Source organism: Lethenteron reissneri, chromosome 63 (assembly GCF_015708825.2).
Source record: "Lethenteron reissneri isolate LAM-NWPU_2019-01 chromosome 63, ASM1570882v1, whole genome shotgun sequence".
In the NCBI taxonomy this organism is placed as follows: Eukaryota; Metazoa; Chordata; class Hyperoartia; order Petromyzontiformes; family Petromyzontidae; genus Lethenteron; species Lethenteron reissneri.
Window position 1 is genome coordinate 2,511,288 of NC_083841.1, and position 8,700 is coordinate 2,519,987.

Below are 8,700 nucleotides of genomic sequence, written 5' to 3' on the forward strand. Positions count from 1 at the left end.
GTCTATGCAAACATGACTCCTTGTAAAAAAGGTGTAATTTTTGTTGCCAGATAGAAGGGTAAAAAACCAATTATATTTTTTACTGGCAAATGAGGTTCCAATGAAGTTCTATGTACATACAAAAAGGTTGGGGGAGGGAGGGGACTTCAGCAGCGTAGAGGGCCAAGTTGGTGTGATCACTGCACAGCGAATCTGCTGACCTGAGTTCAGTTTCCAGGTTGATAATTCTGTCTAAACGTGTCATGGGCCCCCTCTGCCTTAGGTATTTATGTATAGTAGTCCGTATGTATACCATGCGTAACCAACCGTGTTCTTCGGAGGTGTGGGGGTGGGCCAGAAGGACAACAAACCAAAAGGCAAAGCAGAGAGGAGTTGTCTTGGCCTTAAATGAATATCTGGTGCATTCTATCAAGTCTGTAAGAATCTGTGCTGGGAAGACGCCAGATAATTGTGCTGTCCACACACCCCAACCCCCTTTTGAGGCTTTTCCAACCTTGATGGGCGTTCGCAAACAGCTCTAAGGCTGCACTGAGGAGTGTTATGGCACGACTGTGTGGACGTTTGGTTGTGATTCTGAGGAATTGGGATTCTATAGCTTTAGACGAGGCCACACAGCCATACATCCACCACTACACCGCTTTGTACCATCTATTACATCCACTATACCGCTTTCTACAATCCATTACATCCACTACTACACCGCTTTCTACCATCAATTACATTCACCACCACTTGCCACTCTCCATCACATCCACCACTTACCGCCATCCATTACATCCACCACTATACTGCGCACCACCCTCCACCACTACACCGCTTGCCACCACATCCACCACGACACCGCTTGCCACCATGCATCGATCGCCCCAAGCTGGAGCTTCGCAATCCACAAGGGGCCGTCATCTGGAGCGTGGCACCACGGTCAACAACGTCCACGGTTGTGACCTGCCCCCCCCCCCCCCACGGCCGGCCGAATGCCCCCCCCCCCCACAGTGTCCTACGCAGAGATGCTGGTGTCAGCCACCGTCCCCATCTATCCGTCACATCCACCGCGATGACAAATCCTTCCACTAACAACCACCGTTGCTATCCATCACAACCACCACCCACCACACCGTGACTGGGTATGTGATTGTGGGGGGGGGGTGGGTGTATAATCTGGGGCTGCACATGGAATTGAGGAACTGGTACAGACGCGTGGAGGTGGCTCACGGCGGGTGGACGGAGACACTGGGGGGCATGGACAAGAGGGATGTAGTGGGGGGGTCACGTGGTGGGGGGGGGGGGTCACGTGGTGGGGGGGCTATACCATCTCTTGGCGTAATGCACCGCGGCTTTGCGCGCTAACGACGCCAAATCCCGCGGCAATGCAGCGAACGTCCCGTGCGTGGGGGGGGGGGTTACATCGATTCAAACCGATTGCTCGCCTCCACTCGAGGCTGCCCTTTCATGAGAAGACGCCTTTTACACCATGCCCACGAGACACACGAGGAAACTTCAAAACCGATAATAAAAAAATATCTAACCTCATGACAATAAAAAAATCGTATTTTACACTTTCTGGCAATAAAACAGGAGGTAATAAAAGGGGTTTCCCCTTTTTTCTGGCAACAAAACTGAAACCTTTTTACAAGGATTCGTGTCTGCATTAACCACAATACTTGCAGTCAAAATGCAAACAACAAAAAACCACACTGATAATATATTCGCATTGTCCTTGAAACTGATTGGTCCACACCAGAGACAGCTTTCTTTTGAGCCTCGTCTCAATTGGTGCTCGACCAGATGACGCCAAAAGGCGCACACAGCTCAAAGACGACGCCCTTGCCCATCCCGGCGTCGTACGCGTGCACCGGTTCTTCGTCAACGTACGTCACCGGGCAGTCGAAAGGCCACGTGGGAGGGCAGTGCGACACGGTGTTGGCACCGGCTGTAGAGTAACGACGCCTTAAAAACAACGGCGCTGTGACTTGCAGACAGTCTCGGAACGGCAGAAGGGGGTTATGATGAGCGCTTGCGTGCGCGATTAGAAGCGGAGTTTCCTGGAGAAAACCCGTACCGTACAAGGGTGGGGTGGGGTGGTGTGGTGGTGGTGGTGGTGGTGGTGGTGGCGGACGTGGTGGTGGTGGCGGCGGGGGTGGTGGTGGTGGTGGTGGGGTGGTTATTGCGTGGTGGTGGGGGTGGTGGCGGCGTGGTGGTGGGTGGTGGTGGGTGTGGTGGTGGTGGGGGGTGGTGGTGGTGGGGTGGTGAGTGGGTGGTGGCGGCGTGGTGGTGGTGGCGTGGTGGTGGGGTGGGGGTGGGGTGTGGTGGTGGTGGGGGGGGGGTGGTGGTGGTGGTGGGGTGGTGGTGGTGGGGTGGTGGTGGGGTGTGGTGGTGGGGTGGTAGTGGGTGGGGTGTGGTGGGGGGGTGGTGGTGGCGGCGTGGTGGTGGCGGCGTGGTGGTGGTGGGGTGGTAGTGGGTGGGGTGGTGGGGTGGTGGCGGCGTGGTGGTGGTGGCGTGGTGGTGGCGTGGTGCGTGGTGGTGGTGGTGGTGGTGGGGTGGTGGTGGTGGTGGTGGCGTGGTGGTGGGGTGGTTATTGGCGTGGTGGTGGGGTGGTGGTGGTGGTGGGGTGGCGTGGTGGTGGCGTGGTGGTGGTGGCGTGGTGGGGTGGTGGTGGGATGGTTATTGGCGTGGTGGTGGTGGTGGTGGTGGGGTGGTGGTGGTGGTGGCGTGGTGGGGTGGTGGTGGGGTGGTTATTGGCGTGGTGGTGGGGTGGTGGTGGCGTGGTGGGGTGGTGGTGGAGGGGGAAACAGCCGTCACGGAGAGAGACCCGAACCAGTGGGAAGAAGTCCGCGTCTCTCTGCACCACGCCAGGGAACGACGACTGCTCGATGCCCGTGCGGGAAGGGAGTTCCGAGAGAATTTGTGCGCGCGAGCCAGCAACGGGGTACAAGCCGATAACCCCCCTCGGTTTGAGTGCCAACTTCGCAAGCGTTTACGTCTTCACAACAACAACAACAACAGCAACAAATAAAGGAAGCGAGATTTCACGTGGGGATTCCATAAATGTAAACCGGGTTCAAGCGAAATATTCCAAAACAACAATCGTACGGCTACAAACATTTTTTTTTAAACGAACTAAAAATTACCGGTAAAATCTTGACAGCAAAAAATAGGATTTGAGAGGTGGGGGCAAAGGGGGGGGGGGCGGGGGCGTGAATGCTGTAAACGAAACTGGAGTGGCGCACGGCGAAACGCGGCGTCGTGAGCCTCCCAGGGCCCAACGTTGGTGTGAATGTTGAACTTCTTTTGCGCCATACGTGACCAGCCGCGGCTACATCGGAGGTGCGGGGAGGGGGGTGAAGGACCGCAAACTAAACGCAAAAAGAAATTAGCTTTCAATCGAGATGATTGTAAAGTGCACATAGCTTCATTTCGGTAGGAAGAGCGTTCCAGACGGCCGCATGAAGCGCGTCCGAAAGCGCCGTCTTCGATCGAAGGCTTCGCCAAAATCCGCCGCTGCGAGGACGAGCGGAGTTAGCGGTTCGTGCTCCTTGCCGAGATCAGCGAAGCATCGTGGTTCGTTTGTGGCAATCGCTTTGTGTGCAATAGGCACGACCTTATAACGTAAAAGGTCGCCCTCCTCATTGCACGCAAACCGGAAGCCAATTGCAGCTCAACAAACGCCGGACGAACCCGGGCCGTGTTCTTGCAGTTCACGGCAGAGGTCGCAAACGGGTTTTGATTCCTTACCCGTACCCGTACCCGGCCGCACCAGGGTCGCAAATGGGTACCCGTACCCTACCCGTACCCTACCCGAAATGAGTGACAAACGGTTACTCACCAGTGACTCACGGCCTATCCCGTACCCGTACCCGACCGCACCAGGGTCGCAAACGGCTACCCGTACCCGGCCGGGTACGGGTAGCCGGGTATCGGGTAGGGTACGGGTATCGGGTACCCGGTTGCGACCTCTGGTTCACAGCGATTCAATGCAGAGGTTCACGGTCCGGAACCGGCGGTCGTCCTGGTTATTACCGCGGGGGGTGGTTATGTTGAACTGCGAAATACGTAAACACAACCACGCGGCACTCTGCTTCACTCGAAGCTGGACGTCAGAGAGATCCTGTGACGCCGTTGGCAAGAGGAGGCCACTAGGGTGCTGGCATCAGGGTCCAAATAAATAAATAATTTGGCCGCAAATTACTCGTTCGGAATTACACACACACACAAAAAGCAGCAATCATTGCCCCCCTGCTAACAGACTCCACCCTAAATCGAAATCCACTGCACAAACCACGATGCGCTCACGGAAATTGTAAAACTCTGCAGCAACGTGTGACTGGTCATCCGGAAAACAGACTCTACAACAAAGTCGAACGACTCAATGCCCCCGATCCACAAACACCTTGGGATTGCGAGCATAATTCGTATCGGAAACGTGTTTGCAATCCAAAGCACTCGTATATCAAAGCACTGATATATCCGTAGTGATCACGTGATGCTCGGGAGCCAAAGCATATACGTACTACTCGTATTGCAAAGACCTCGCTCCGTTTATCAAATTAATATTTATTTTAAAAAATTTGCTCGTCTTGCAAAACACTCGCAGACCAAGTTACTCGCAATCCAAGGTTTTACTGAACTCCCCTTTGCTCCTGACGCAGTCGTCCGACTTGACCAACCTGAATTGTGACATTGAGGTTGTTGCCCTGCAACCACATCAGACAGACGAGGTCAAGGTGCTGACCCCCCCCCCCCCCCCCCCGTATCGCACAGGGACAGCAGCTGCCACTCGGGTTTGCCTCACTCTCAGATGTTCTGGATGAGACGTAGAGACACTCCGCACCCGCCCCTGCGTATCGGAGGGCGCGACAACTCAAAAAACAAATTGGCATCATTGACGGAATGCAGGGGGCAGGCCCGCCTGGCGTGGAACCAACATTTCCCGTGCCCTCTCTGCAGAGGTCGCAACCGGGTACCCGATACCCGTACCCTACCCGATACCCGGCTACCCGTACCCGGCCGGGTACGGGTACGGGTAGCCGTTTGCGACCCTGGTGCGGCTGGGTACGGGTAGGCCGTGAGTCACTGGTGAGTCACCGTTTGTCACTCATTTCCCAACGTCTTGTCTCTTCTCACAATTCAAGTTCCTAGAATCAACCCACCCGCGCCTGCAACATGGCTTCATGCCAGAGGTCGCAATCAGGTACCCGATACCCGTACCCGGCCGGGTACGGGTAGGGTATGGGTACGGCCGGGTACGGGTACCCATTTGCGACCCTGGTGCGGCCGGGTACGGGTAAGGAATCAAAACCCGTTTGCGACCTCTGCCTCTCGGGCCCTGCCCCGTGCCTGTGCCCTGGCCCAACCGCTAGGCCATGCCCCCTCGGCTCCTGCCCAATCTCTGAGGCTTGCCCAGTCTCTGCTCCTGTCCCATCACGGGGCCCTGCCCAATATCTGGTTCTGCCCCGTCCTTGGGCAATGCCCAATCCCCAGACAATGCCCCCTCTGATGTTGGTTCATCCTTGGGGCATGCCCACTCACTGGACCGTGCTCCCTCTGCTGCTGCTGCTTCATCCGTCGTGAATGCCCAGTCCCCGGACCATTCTCCCTCTGATCCAACCTCATCAAGTTCGGCCGCTTTGGCTCCTGCCTCATCCCTGGGCCTCGCCTCTTCTGGCTCTGGCCTTGCCCCATTGGGTCCTACCTCGCACTTAACATTTGCCCCCTCCAACGCCGCTGCATGCACGAGGCCTGTCCCTTCAAGGCTCGACCCCTCTACTCCGCCCTCGTCCTTCCAGCTTGCCCTCTCTGGCCCCGTCGCATCCCTCTGCGCTCTCTCGTCTGACCCTTCCACGTGCTGCCCTGCTGCCCCCTGGTCCCCTGCTGCCCCCTGGTCCCCTGCTGCCCCCCGATCCCACGCTGCCCTCTGGTCCCCTGCTGCCCCCCGGTCCCACGCTGCCCTCTGGTCCCCTGCTGCCCCCCGGTCCAACGCTGCCCCCTGTTCCCCGGCCGCTGCCCCCGGACGAGGGGCCGTCGGGTCAGCGAAGACGACGGCGTCCCCCCCCGTGGAGCCGAAGACGCGGTCGAGGCGGCGCTCGCGGTCCCACACGCACTCCCCGCGCCAGCGCAGGCGGCGCACGCGGTGCTGGGGCACGGCCAGCTCGCCGTGGGGGGCTCCCGCCAGCCCCCCCCACCAGAAGTCGAGGAAAGGGCGCTCCAGCTCCCCCAGGAAGCGGTCGACGTAGACGACGCTCCACTCGGCGGCGTCGAGCGTCTCGTCCCAGCGCACGCGCGACACCACGTCCCACGCCGTGCGCATTGCGGGCAGCTTGCCCTCGGCGGGGCTAGCGGGGAGATGCGGGGAGGGACACGGGGGGACACGGGCACGCGGGGAGAGACACGGGGAGACATGAGTAGACACGGGGAGACACGAGGAGAGACACGAGTAGACACGGGGAGGGGGAGAGACGCGGGGAGAAACGCGGAGAGACGGGGAGAGACACGGGGAGACACGCGGGAAGACACGCGGGGAGAGACACGGGGAGACATGAGTAGACACGGGGAGACATGAGTAGACACGGGGAGAGACACGGGGAGACACGTGGAGAGACACGTGGAGAGACACGTGGAGAGACACGGGGAGAGACACGGAGAGAGACACGGGTAGACACGGGGAGAGACACGGGGAGAGACACGGGGAGAGACACAGGGAGACACGGGCACGTGGGGAGAGACACATGGGGAGAGACGCGGGGACAGACACGTGGAGAGACACGTGGAGAGACACGGAGAGAGACACGGAGAGAGACACGGGGAGAGACACGGAGAGAGACACGGAGAGAGACACGGAGAGAGACACGGGGAGACACGGGGAGAGACACGGGGAGAGACACGGGGAGACACGGGAGAGACACGGGGAGAGACGAGTAGACACGGGGAGACACGAGGAGACACGGGGAGAGACACGGGGAGAGACGGGAGAGACACGGGGAGACACGGAGAGACACGGGGAGACACGCGGGGAGAGACACGGAGAGAGACACGGGGAGACGCGGGGAGAGACGCGGGGAGAGACACGCGGAGAGACACGCGGAGAGACACGCGGAGAGACACGCGGAGAGACAGGCGGAGAGACACGGGAGAGACACGGGGAGACACGGGGGGAGACACGGGGAGACACGGGGGGAGACACGGGGAGACACGGGGAGACGCGGGGGGAGACACACGGGGAGACGCCGGGGGAGACGCGGGGAGAGACGGAGAGATACGGGGAGACACGGGGAGACACACGGGGAGAGACACGCGGAGGGACACGGGAGAGACACGGGGGGTCACGGGAGAGACACGGGGAGACACGGAGAGACACGGGGAGACATGGGGAGAGACACGGGTAGATACGGGTAGACGCGGGGAGAGACACGGGGAGACACGGAGAGACACGGGGAGACATGGGGAGAGACACGGGGAGACACGAGAGACGCGGAGAGACACGCGGAGAGAGACACGCAGAGAGACACGCAGAGAGACACGGAGAGACACGAGGAGACGCGGGGAGAGACACGGGGAGAGACACGAGGAGAGACACGAGGAGATACGAGGAGACGAGGGGAGAGACACGGGGAGAAACACGGAGAGACACGAGGAGACGCGGGGAAAGACACGAGGAGACGCGGGGAGAGACACGGAGAGACACGAGGAGACGAGGGGAGAGACACGGGGATAGACACGGAGAGACACGGGGAGACGCGGGGAGAGACACGGGGAGAGACACGGGGGCACAGAGAGAGACGATGAGAGACACGGAGAGAGAGAGACACGGAGAGACGCGGGGAGAGACACGGAGAGAGACACGGGTAGACACGTAGAGACGCGGAGAGAGACGCGGAGAGAGACACGGAGAGAGACACGGAGAGAGACACGGGGAGACACGGAGAGACGTGGGGAGACGCGGGGAGAGACGCGGGGGCACAGAGAGAGACGATGAGAGACACGGGGATGGAAACCACGTGGTTGGCACATCGTGAGCATCTACGTAGTACGTTGGACTTCTTTCGCACCGTACGTAGTCAACCGTGCTCATGCGGAGGTGCGGAAGTGGGGGGTAGGGGGCAACAAACTAAACACAACAACAACAACACGCAGTCCTAAATAGACAAGTTTTCAATCTCGATGATTTAAAAGTGCACAAGCAAGCATGAGAGCCCTCTCGCTCTCTCTCGGGGGGGCGTAGAGGGGAGGAGACGTGGAGGGGAACGCGATCACGAGATGGAGCCACTGGGGGAAAGGTGGTGAGTTGTGGTGGTGGGGGTGAGTTGTGAGGGTGAGTAGTGGTGAGGGTGAGTGGTAGTAGTAGTGAGGGTGAGTAGTGGTGGTGAGGGTGAGTAGTAGTCTCTTGGTCGGGTGAGTAGACGAGGGGTGGGTGATTATTAGTGGTGGTGGTGAAGTAGTGGGTGGTGTTGAGGGTGAGTAGTAGTGGTGTTGGTGGTGAGTAGTGGTGGTGGTGAGTAGTGTTGGTTGTGGTGCGTAGTGGTGTGGGAATAGTAGTGGTGGTGAGTTATGAGTAGTGGTGGTGGTGGGAGTAGATGGTGGTGAGTAGTGGTGGGGTGAGTAGTGGTGGTGGTGGTAGTCGTGGTGGTGGTGAGTCAGTAGTGGTGGTGGGGTGAGTAGTGGTGGTGGTGGTGAGTAGTGGTGGTGGTGGTAGTGGTGGTGAGTAGT